The sequence below is a fragment of the Pseudoliparis swirei genome, chromosome 16, assembly GCF_029220125.1.
Source record: "Pseudoliparis swirei isolate HS2019 ecotype Mariana Trench chromosome 16, NWPU_hadal_v1, whole genome shotgun sequence".
Classification (NCBI taxonomy): domain Eukaryota; kingdom Metazoa; phylum Chordata; class Actinopteri; order Perciformes; family Liparidae; genus Pseudoliparis; species Pseudoliparis swirei.
In genome coordinates this window covers 21,650,694-21,663,471 of record NC_079403.1, presented here as the reverse complement: position 1 = coordinate 21,663,471, position 12,778 = coordinate 21,650,694, and the positions used below count along the sequence as shown (strand labels likewise).

Sequence of the window (12,778 nt, the reverse complement as noted above, 5' to 3'; positions counted from 1 at the left end):
TCTTTTAGCAGCCCTTTTAAAGCATAATGAAGATGTATCCCCGCGCTCCGACGGAGCCGTCTGCACTTCATCAACGTTTCACATCGGCTAATCCCGACCGCGGCGGCCGAATAGGAGCGGAAGAGGGGAAAAAAAGAAAGAAAGAAAGAAGAATGAAGAGCATCAATCTCTCCCTGGAGAGTGACACGCAGTGAAAGAGCGGCGGCGGGGAATGACAGGTTCATTTCAGCGCGGCCAGTCAGACGGCCGGTGTTCAGACGGAGGTCGTCTGGTCCGCGCTTTAGTCAGAGCAGCGTGGATAAATGTCATCGTCAGCACTCGGGCAGGTGCTGAGGGGAGAGTGATGGTATCTGACAAGTTGCTTTTTCCACCTCCGTACCAGCCTCCGTTCTTGTCACCCGGGCACTCGGCAACAACCCCCCCCCCCCCCCAAGCTCCCTCCCATCCTCATCTCTTCATACCACTATATCAGCAGTGTTTGCCATGAGTCCCGACACGCCTCACACGTTTTGTTCTTTCTTCCCTCCCAGAGGGCCGAGAAAGACAACCGTCTGTCATCGTTATCGGCGCCTGTCTCTCTGGTAAAAAGAAAAAGAAAAGAAAGAAAGGGTTTTGTTCACAGGTTAATTTAGCCGTCCTCAGAGAGTGAGAACTCTTGGCTGCAGCCGGTTAGTCACGGTGAGCCGACTGTAATCGGGTGTGCTGCCCTCAGTATATGTGCTGTTATACACCTCGGCAGTTAGACGAACTCCTTCCTGACATCATGACTCTGAAGACCCTTGTCCGTTGTCCACAGGTTTATTGACATAGGAAAGTGTAAAACTAAAACACACAAAGAGCATAATGAATACAATGACTCGATGTGCATAAAACTTCTCAAAACTAAACAGTCACGAAAATAATCATCTGCAATCATGAGTAACAACAACACAAATCAATACGTACCAACGATGCTATCAAAAGGTACAAGATGTATGCAGATTCCACTGGATTACAAGACTAATGAAGACAGCGTCTGAGCCATGCTCTTGTTTACTTCCTGATTACAAGCTACCGGAAGTTACGGGACATTTCCTGTTTTCAAAATAAAACGTATTAACATGCTGGCTTAACAATTGTAACAAAACACTCCCCGCCTGGCGTGAATACACGCCACTCAATAGATCCTAGACAGTTCTCTTCACTGGGCCTCTGGGGGGAGAAGAAGCACCATCTCAGAAACAGGCCTAAGAAAAAGTTTAGTCACTCCTGTTCGTGTGACCTTGATCTCGACCTTTCGCACCTTCCCGTCTTCGCTGGGGAAGGTCTGCGTTACCAGTCCAAGTGGCCATTCATTTCTTGGTACTTGGCTATCCTTGAGGAGAACAACACTTCCTGGGTTGATGTTCGGATGAGTGGACTGCCACTTCTTGCGTGCCTGTAGTGTCGGGAGGAATTGCTTTCGCCATCTGTCCCAGAAGGTGTTGGACAGGTGTTGGACCTGCCGCCACTGGTGTTTGTAGAGGTCTGAAACTCCAAACTCTCCAGTAGGAGCAGAAAGGACATTCACTTTTTGAGTGAGAAGAGCAGCTGGAGTAAGTATAAATGAGTCATCAACGTCAGTTGTCACTGGAACAAGAGGCCTGCCATTTATAATGGCTGTCACTTCTGCCATGAAAGTCACTAGCACCTCATGAGTAAGTTTGTCCTTCAGACGAAGGAACATGGAGTCCAAGATTCTCCTTGCAAGACCAATCATTCTTTCCCATGCACCGCCAAAATGGGAAGCGTGCGGAGGGTTAAAGGTCCAAGAGCAACCTTGGCCTGACAGGTAAGTCTTTATCGTTGTGTCGTCAATGTTTGAAGGTATCTTCAACTGCTTGCAAGCACCAACAAAGTTGGTGCCACGGTCTGAGCGGATGTGTTTGACAGGACCGCAAGACAGCAAGAAAGCGCCTTAGCGTTGATGAAGCTGGATGTGTCAAGGATTCTATGACTTCAATATGAACCGCTCGTACGCTCATACACGTGAAGATCACGGCCCATCGTTTACTGTGGGAATGGCCTCCTCTTGTTCTACGTGAAGAGACATTCCAAGGGCCGAACACATCAAGCCCGACATTTGTAAAAGGCGGTTCCGTCGAGAGACGATCCGCTGGAAGACTGGCCATCTTTTGAATTGTAAGTGGGGCTCTAAGCCTTCTGCAGGTTACACACTGATGGATGATGCTGCTCACTTTTCTTTTGCCACCAACTATCCAAAAGCCAGCTGTACGAACAGCCCCTTCTGTAAAGAGACGGCCTTGGTGATAGATTTGTTCGTGGTGATGCTTGATGAGTAAGGTTGCAACCTGATGTTTACCAGGAATAATCACCGGAGTCTTTTCACTCTGATCAAGGTTTGCATTGTAGAGGCGGCCTCCGACTCTCAGAAGGCAGTGTGTCAATGAAAGGATCCAGATTTTTGAGAGGACTACTTTTAGGGATCTGCTCATGTTTTTGGATACATTTGATCTCTTGACTGTAGACTTCCTCCTGTACTGCTTTAATGATGATGTGCGACGCTTGATCAGACTCCTCAACAGTGTATCCTGTTTTGCAATGATGCCAGCCCTTACAAGGGCTGTTCTTCAAGGTCATGTTGAAAAGACGGGCTATGTGTATGAGACGAATAATGGCCCGAGTTAGAGACTTCCAGGATGAGAACTTTGCGAATCGTTGAGAACCAAGCTGCTTGGATGTTGTTGTAGTACTCAAAGTGGACACCAGAGGGCGAATGTCTGGGTCTGAACCCAGGTCGACAAGCTCGTAGGTGCTCTCTGCAGCACTTGTCTCCGGTGTGTACAGAGATTTGGGTCCACTCAGCCAGTTTGTGTCGTTCAAATGGCCTGCAGCAACAGAACGTGTAGCATGGTCTGCAGGGTTCTGTTCTGTTGACACGTAGCGCCATTGATCTGGGTGAGAGGATCTTCGGATACGTAATACCCGGTTACTTACATATACATAAAAGCGCCTGATTTCATTAGAAATGTAGCCAAGGACTACCTTGCTGTCTGAGTGGAAGGTTGTAGCATCGAGCTGAAGGTCTAGTTCTGACGAGATTAAGTCTGCTAACTCCACTCCGAGCACTGCTGCGCAAAGTTCCAGTCTTGGAATTGTTTCTTCAGGACGAGGGGTCAGCTTGGCTTTGCCCATTACAAATCCCACATGGTTGTTTCCAGCAGAGTCAGTTACTTTTAGATATGCCACAGCGGCGATAGCTTTCGTGGATGCGTCAGAAAAGACGCACAATTCCCGTCTGACAGCTGCTGTGGGTGAAGTTGTAGTGTAGGCTCTGGGAATAGAAAGCTGGGCCAGATCTTTCAAAGATGATCTCCAAGATGTCCATGCTTCCTCCATTTCTTGGGGTAAAGGTGAGTCCCAGTCGCCGTTCTCAGTTGTGAGTTCTCTCAGAATAGCCTTGCCTTGTATTGTGACTGGCGCTGCGAACCCTAGAGGATCGTAGAGGCTGTTGATTGTGGACAAGACACCCCGTCGAGTGTAGGGTTTTATCTCATCAGAGACGCTGAAGTGGAAGCAGTCGGCCTGGAGGTCCCAATTGATTCCAAGACTACGCTGCATTGGCAGCGCATCTGCATTGAGGTCCAAGTCTTTAAGGTCTTTTGCACGATCTTCGGCTGGGAAGGCCTCCATGACCTCCTTGTTGTTTGCTGCGATTTTGTGCAGCCTTAAGTTTGATTTGGAGAGAACATTCTGTGTCTTTTTCAGCAGGTTGACGGCAGCTTCGACTGTGGGCAGAGACTTCAACCCGTCGTCGACATAGAAGTTGCGCATCACAAAACGTTGGACGTCAGGGTCGATGTGGAGCTCACTACCCTGAACAGACTGGTGCAGTCCATGAATCGCTATTATGGGAAGGACTATTTCAAAGACGTGGACCGTCATTCGATACTCCACAATGTCTTTGGAGGGTCGTTATCTTGGAACCATAGAAAACGAGGAAGTTCCTATCGTCTTCCCTTACTGAAAACAATAGAACATCTGTTCTATGTCCGTTGTAAAGGCAATTGCTTCCTTTCTAAAGCGTATCAGTACACCGAGCAGTGTGTTGTTCAGATCAGGCCCGGTCAACAGCACGTCGTTGAGCGACACACCGTTGTACTGGGCGCTGGAATTGAAGACCACTCGTATTTGGTTTGGTTTTCTTGGATGGTACACACCAAATATTGGCAAGTACCACTGTTCTTCATCCTCATTGCAGGAAGGGGCTAGCTCAGCGTGACCATTCTTGAACATCTTTTCCATGAAAATGAGAAAGTGGTCTCTCATTTCAGGCTTCCTATCAAAGTTGCGCCTGAGCGACTTGAGACGGTTTAAAGCTTGTGGCCTGTTATTGGGGAGCCGTTGACGTAGGCATTTAAAAGGTAATGGAGCTACCCAACTGTTGTTTGCATCTTTTCTTAGCCCTTCTTCCATTATTTTCATGAAGGAGATGTCCTGGATAGATGGAGCCATGTTGTCGTCATCTTTGGTCTGCTTGAATATGTTATATCCTAGGCTATCAACTTCACAGTTTGATATCTCCTCAGGATGTGTTTGGAGGTGGTTGGTGACCTGGGTGTCACTGTATTTTTCTTTTACATTGAACACGTTAGGACACGGGTCAAAGAGTGTAGGGCGTCCCCGTTCCGTGGTGTTCGTGAAGAAGGTGCTGACTGTCTGTGGTTTGTGAACGCGGCCTAAACATACATTACCCACGATGACCCATCCCAGATCCAACTTCTGAGCATAAGGTAGGTTGTGTGGGCCATTGACCTGTTTGCGGACTTTATGGACTCTGATAATATCCCGACCTAAGAGAAGCATAATTGGGGCCTGTGGGTCGATATCTGGGATGAGGTGTGCAACTGACTTTAGGTGCGTGTGATGAAAAGCTGCATTGGAAGTTGGAATCTCATCTCTGTTATTTGGAATGTCATCACATTCTATGAGGCTGGGTAGTGGGATGCTGACGGTCCTATCCAAAGATTCCACAATGTAACCACTGGCTCTTCTTCCTGTCGCTTCCTTTACTCCAGCACACGTTTTCAATGAGTAAGGAGCACTTGGACTTTGGTCATTGAAGACTTCGAAGAACTGTGAACGAACTAGTGATCTGTTGCTCTGTTCGTCCAGAATCACGTACATCTTCACTGCTTTGTCAGCGTGGCCGGCTGGATACACTTTCACAAGGGATACTTTAGAGCAGGATCGGTCCGTCACGTCTCCGCCACAGACATCTGTACATTTGATGGTGACATGGGGTTGTGGAGAGCTATCCTGCTCCCCGCCATGCTCTGGAGCCAAGTCCGTGCCTTCAACCCAGGGTGCAGGTCCAGGGTGAAGCGCTGTGTGGTGTCTTTCACTTTTACATTCATAACATCGAACATTAAATGTGCAGTTCCTTGCAATGTGTGATGATGAAGCACAGCATTTGAAACAGATGTTATTCTCTTTTAAGAATGTCTTTCGGTCTTCGATATGCTTTTCTCTGAATGTACGGCATTTGCGTAGAGGGTGAGGTTTTTTATGGATTGGACACAGTTTGTCACATTCATCGAATTTCGTTGGAGGCTCTCTAGAATCAGAGATGGCTTTTGGGAATATCTCTGTTTTGTTAACATAAACTTCTCGCTGTCTGTTTGGCTTCCAAGCTATTTTTTCTGTCTTGGGAGACATGTCTGAGTGAGAGACAAAGCTGAAACTTTGGTCATTTTTTACACTAGCTTCATTGCTAACAAAGTTTACGAAGCAGGCAAATGGGGGATATGAAACGTGATATTGCCGCTTGTAGGATGCCCCAACTGATGCCCACTTTTCCTGCAGATTGAAGGGGAGCTTCTGTACAATTGGGTTGACGCCTCTCGCTGTATCAAGGAAAGAGAGGCCCGGTAGATCTCCTTCAGCTTTGGCTGACTCTAGTTCCATTAAAAGATCACTCAGCTTTGTTAGTTTTGAATAATCTCGGTTTGTTATTTTTGGAAAGGCGTCGATACGTTTGAACAAAGCATCTTCTATAACTTCTGCGGAGCCGTAAGATTGTTCAAGTCTGTCCCATATCATAGCCAAACCCGCTGCTGGACGATTGATGTGTATCGCTCTTATGTGCTCGACGTGTTCTGCTGACTCTTTGCCGAGCCACTTAAACAGGAGATCCATTTCCTCGCTTGGTGTCAGGTCTAAACCTTTGATTGCGTTCTGAAAAGAACGTTTCCAGGCTCTGTAGTTCTGAGGTCTGTCATTGAAATGGAGTAGGCCTGTTGCCACAAGCTCACGACGAGCAAAGTATCTCACGAAGTCGCTTATGTTGGAATTGACATTATTGGTGTTTGAAAATGTAGCATAGGATTTAAGGGCAGGATGACCTTTGCCGTTTTGAGGTCCAAGACTCTGCTCAGGAGTGGCATTGTGGTTGTCAAACCGAACATTGCGTTTCCTATCGACATTTTCCTCTTCATAGATATAAGGCTGCTGTGAGGTGAGGCGAGTTGGTTGAAAAGCTGCTTTGTCGCTATGCGTATGATGGGAAGCTATATTGGCTTGGGTTGGATGGAATGAGTTGGCTTCAGATTTGATAGATGCAGCTGGAGTTTCGTAGTTAGCGCTTGGGCCTCTTTCTGTTACAACACCATCATCAAACAGCTGAGCTTCTGTGTTTTGTGATTTGGCTTGGTCAATCACATATTGTTCTGTGCGTTGTGCAGCTTCCAAAGGACTGGAGTCCAAATTTAACATGCAATGTCTTTCGCTATTTGCATCTACCGCAGCTTCAAGGACTTCAGCCTCAGCTGCGGCTGTCTCTTTCTTGTAATTGAGCTTTTCTATTGAGGCTTCTAGCTTAGCTTTTCCTAGCTTTAGGTTCATTTCCTCTTCGGCGTAGGACATGCGTGCTTTTGCTGCCTCTGCTCTTGCTCTTGCCTTTGCTGCAGCAGACCCCATTGATGATGCACGTGAGTGTGAAGCGGAACATGTAGCGCGGGACTGCGTCTTTAATGAACTTGCTTTCTCGGCCATGGCGTTGTCTGGTGACGTACCTCTGTTTAGAAACCGCTGTGATGGTCATCCACTGGCTGCGTGTGATGACGTTGTTCGTAGCGTGTCAGCTGGCTGCGTTATCTTGCCCGCTAGAAAGCCGTTGTTTTACTGTGCTGCCCTCAGTATATGTGCTGTTATACACCTCGGCAGTTAGACGAACTCCTTCCTGACATCATGACTCTGAAGACCCTTGTCCGTTGTCCACAGGTTTATTGACATAGGAAAGTGTAAAACTAAAACACACAAAGAGCATAATGAATACAATGACTCGATGTGCATAAAACTTCTCAAAACTAAACAGTCACGAAAATAATCATCTGCAATCATGAGTAACAACAACACAAATCAATACGTACCAACGATGCTATCAAAAGGTAGAAGATGTATGCAGATTCCACTGGATTACAAGACTAATGAAGACAGCGTCTCTGAGCCATGCTCTTGTTTACTTCCTGATTACAAGCTACCGGAAGTTACGGGACATTTCCTGTTTTCAAAATAAAACGTATTAACATGCTGGCTTAACAATTGTAACAAAACATCGGGGTTTAGCCTTCCCACAGCATTGTTGTATTTGTCTCTCCTGGTTCTTAGTACATGACTAAGGGTGACTTGAGTTTAGCTTATGGAGGACTTTAAACAATCCTATATTTCATTACCAACTCTTTAACTACCCACGCTTGGTTTGTGACCCTGAGCTTCAAATGATGCTAAGGTTTCCCTCGAGAGTCAGTTGTGGATGAGTCGGGGTGTCCATTTGAGCTTGTAACGTGCATAGTGTCTTTTCTAAATAAACTGTTGTGTTCACATTAAACGTACAGTTTTTCATTACGTGCATAGTCTCTTTTCAACTTGAAATTCCCACAACGGTTTACGTAGTTTTCAGGTTGACTTGCTTAGGTTCAGCTATCGACACTCCTCGGTCAGGTTTTCGGAGAAGGCTCTGGTATGGGTCAAATAAACGGGTTATTATGTAACTGCCATTAGTTAGCTACAGTATTCAATTTATTTTGTATAGCCCATTCTCACAAATTACAAATTTGTCTCAGAGGGCTTTACAATCTGTACACAGACATCCCTGTCCCAGAACCTCACATCGGATCAGGAAAAACTCCCAAACAACACTTTCACGTGTATGAATAGTTGGTAGTAGGCATGGACCACGATCCAGACCTCCATAATCGTCCCTGTGCCCAAGATCACCAAGGTCACCTGCTTGAATGACTACCCGGTAGCACTGACCTCGTGATCATGAAGTGCTTTGAGTGGCTAGTCAAATCATTCATCTGCTCCTTGCTGCCTCCCACCCTGGACCCGATGCAGTTTGCATACCGGTCCAACAGGTCTACAGACGATGCCATAGCCCTGACCACGCACACCGCCCTCACCCACCTGGACAAAGGGAATACATATGTGAGGATGCTGTTCATTGACTACAGTTCAGCATTCAATACCATCATCCCCTCCAGACTCGTCTTGAAGCTCGTAGACCTGGGACTCAGCACCTCCCTATGCAAATGGGTCTTCGACTTCCTGACGGGGAGGCCACAGGTGGTGAGAATCGGTGACCGCACCTCATCTACAGTCATCACCAACACAGGCACCCCCCAGGGCTGTGTGCTCAGCCCCCTCCTGTTCTCCTTGTTCACACATGACTGTGTAGCTACGCACAGCTCTAACCTCATTGTCAAGTTTGCTGATGACACAACCATTGTGGGCCTCATCACTGGCAATGATGAGTCAGCCTACAGAGAGGAGGTTGCTACCCTGACTACATGGTGTCAGGATAATAGCCTCTCTCTCAACATCAGCAAAACAAAGGAGATGATTGTGGACTTTAGGAGACGGCAGGTGGAGGAGCACGCACCCCTGCATATCAACGGTTCTGCAGTGGAAATGGTCAGCTGCTTCAGGTTCCTCGGGTCAACATCAGCAACGACCTCACCTGGTCTGCTCACACAGACGAGGTGGTCAAAGCGGCCCGGAAGCGCCTCTTCTTCCTGAGGAGACTGAAGAAGTTTGGCATGGATTCAGTCATCCTCACCAATTTCTACAGATGCACAATAGAAAGCATCCTGACTGGGTGCATCACAGGGTGGTATGGGAGCTGCACAGCCAAGGACCGCAAGGCCCGACGCAGTGTGGTCAGGACTGCGGAGTTCATCATCGGTAGGGAGCTCCCAGCCCTGCAGGACACATACCGCACACGATGCCTCAGGAAGACTGGCAGGATCCTAAAGGACTGACATCATCCAGCCTTCAGACTGTTCACCCCTGCCTTCTGGAAGGCGGTACAGTATCCAGTCTCGCACACAGAGACTGGAGAACAGTTTCTTGCCGAGAGCCATCAGGCTGCTAAATGGACACTGACACACGATCGTCACTTTTGCACTTGACACTTTTACACTTGTCACTTTACACACTGTCACTTGCAGATCACTGCTTGTACTTACACTTTTTATTGCACTACCTGCTTTCACTATCTGCTACTCTCATTTGTCTGTAGTTTAGTGTATTATAGGTTATTATAGGTGAAGTATATGTTACATGTATATATGTTAGTATTACGTTCAGAGTACTTGTACACAGTGTATGTCATGTTATATTATGTTTGCTATGGTAGTTGTGGTGCCTTGTCCCAAGAATTTCAGTGCCCAGTCTGATCCTGTGTCATTCTGTGCATCTGACAATAAAAGACTTGACTTGATCCATCAGGCAGATGGAGGTAGAGAGGAGGAGTGGGCGGGGCATCAGCAGCACCATGGCATCAGACCCAGCCAGGTCCAATGGACCCTATATATATATATATGTATATGCATGCAAGTTGCAACACAAAAGTAAGGTGAGATAAGTCACGGAAGACTACAGGTATCTCCTGGGTGGAAGTCCTGTGTTGTCTCCACCCATCACACCCAGCTTCCCTTCTGCCCACGACGGACTTTCTCGCTCCTCATACATCATCAGTTACTGGGAGTGTTTAATAAATGGGTTTATATCAGAGTAAGATGAAAGCCTGCGTCTCATAGGGCGCCGGTATCAGACGCTGACCAAGGAGGTATTTAACGAGTTGAAATGAGAACTCGATTTCTCAGTTCTCTTAAATGTGAATAAGTATGAAAAAAGAGACGCTAACACTAAAAAGTTGATCCAATTTGCGATTTAAGACAAACAAATTGAACATATGCTCAAGTATCATATTTTGATTACATGTCGACATAAGCTACTTTAGTGCTTGTCAACCTTTTTTGGATAGCAGAAACCGTGTGAAGCGCTGATCAGGGACCCTCCCTGAGGAACCTACAGGGACCTCCCTGTGTGACCAGTACATTCAACTCTATCATCCTTCAGATCGAATGTGAGCTGAACAGCGCATATTGCATCATTGCAATACCAGACGAAGATTTTGGGGGTCCACGAAACAGCGACCGACAATATAGAACAAAGTAGGCTACATGCATATTAAGCTGAAGTTACAGTTTTTTTCGATTGCTAAGCGACAGTGGGCACAACTGGAGTCACATGTTCAAAACTCTAACCACAGTCTGCACAGCAGCAGCTCATGTGGACCAAACTCTAGTTTGTTTTTCATTGCTTGAACACAGTTTTCAAAACTCTAACACTTAATACCGTATCCCAAGGACTTAACCACAACCTGCACAACACTGTGGATCTACAGCACTTTGTTCAAATGCTAACACCGTGCTGTCAACATCTGAACCACATCATCAAACGGAATACATTTTCTAGCCTGGTGCCTTTCAAACACTGCTGATTGCAATTTCTGTGCTGAAAGGCTAAGCAGGCCTGTCTTGTTTTAGACTTGTTAGTGAACACACACATATATATATATATTACACTATATATATATAGGTAGGTAGAGGTCAGAAAGAGACTCATTTTGGAAATGGAACCAACAAGGAAGACAGGGTTCGTGGAGGGAGAAGACGGGGTTCGGTGGTGCGAGAAGGCGGATGCGGATGCGTGAGGAAGACAAGAGCTGTTATTCCAGATGAAATAAGTATGATACTTATAGACCATGTCGTGAACCATGGTCTCTCATTGAGAGAGGCAGGGTTGAGGTGCAACCCAATCTGCAAAAGATCTACAGTGGCATCTGTAATGCGAATTTTCCATCATACAAACAGGTGAGAGTTACATCCTTACAGTAAATGAAAACATTACAGGAATCTATTTTGTATTGCAATTATAGAATATATAGACAGATATATTACAGTAAATTTGACTGTAAAATATATTTTTACAACAGTACCTTAAAGGCTGCCCCAACATAGGGGAAGAGAAAATATTTTCAGATGCGCAGGAAAATGCTATTGTTGACATGGTTGTTGTCAACAATGCAATAAAACTGCGGGAGATTAAAGATAGAGTGCTGGCTGATAATGATATATTTGAAAATGTTAATTCTGTCAGCACAACAACTATGCTCGAGTCCTAAAGAAACACCAAGTTACAATGAAACAGATATACACTGTAATTGCTCGAGAGAAACAGTGAATATCACATGATGGCGCCAGCTGTCAGTCCAGATCGTCAGTCGAGGTAGGCTCCGCGAGATTGTGCGCTCTTTTAGTTTTTGTGTTTTTTAAATATTTTCGCCACAAACACATCGGCACCAACAGACAGTTACCCACCGAGCACACTTTTATGACATAAACTTTTTCTTTTGCCAAAACAAGGGGTTTTGTCCACTTTTTCCATCGATCCAGCGTGGCCGGCGGAGATCGACGTAGCTTAACCACAACAACAACAGTGGAGCCGCCACTCACGGGGAGGCGTAGCGAAAACATCGAGGGAAACGGAGCGGAATTCCGGAACAGACTGAGAGTTCGCCCACCGTCCACCTCGGCCCAGCATCCTTCTTGCTAACGCCCAGTCTCTGGAAAAGATGGATGATGTTAGGCAAGAGATCAGATTCCAACGGGACATGAGGACTGTAACATCTTTTGTCTGACGGAAACATGGCTGACTTCCGCATGGTGCGGATCAGGTCATATGCCCAAACCCCGGAGTCCTTCTCGTTTTCCGTGCAGACAGAACGAAGCGAGTCTGGTAAATCTAAGGGTGGAGGGGTTTGTTTACATGACTAACAACAAGTGGTGCGACCCCAAGACTTTAAGAAGACTCTTTCTACAAGTTCCTGCTTTTCGCACGAACCTGGAACATCTGACGATCTCATACCAGTCCATTCTACCTTCCCGGGAGTTCGCTCGGTCATCACCACAGCCGGGCTCACATACCACCACAGCGGACACCCCACGTAGCACTATCGGACCTACATGATGTGTTATGTCGGCATCAGACTCTAAGCTATCCCGACGCGGCTGTGGTGGTGGCTGGGGACTTTAATAGGGCAAACCTAAAAAGTCATGCCGAACTTTCACCAGCACATTACGTGTGCTACCAGAGGGGAAAGAACGTTGGACCACTGCTATACACCATTCAAGAGAGGCTACAAGGCTGTCTCTCTCCTCCTCCGCTCGCAAATCGGACCATGCCGCCATTTTCTTGCTTCCGAGTACCGCAAAAGATCGCCATGGGAAAGCGGTAGTGACGAGGAACGTAGCGGTGGTCTGACCAATCAGAGGCTGAGCTACAGGATCGGCTTCATGCGTGTCGCCGACTGGGACATGATCCAATCCAGTTCCAGTGACGTCAGCGGAGTTGGGCGAAGTAGTAATGAGCTCCTCATAACGCTTAGCGGACA

General features: G+C 46.7%; 1 protein-coding gene and 1 long non-coding RNA gene across 3 annotated transcripts in view; one reads left to right on the top strand and one right to left on the bottom strand.

The window, feature by feature from the left end:
* Positions 1-12,778, top strand: part of tsnare1 (T-SNARE Domain Containing 1) — a 124,922-nt gene that overhangs the window by 16,108 nt on the left and 96,036 nt on the right. The window lies entirely within an intron of this gene.
* On the bottom strand, positions 780-1,008 carry LOC130206468 (uncharacterized). Its single transcript, XR_008834109.1, has 2 exons — positions 946-1,008; positions 780-822 (listed from the first exon to the last, which is right to left on the bottom strand). It is a non-coding gene; the product is annotated as an uncharacterized LOC130206468 (long non-coding RNA).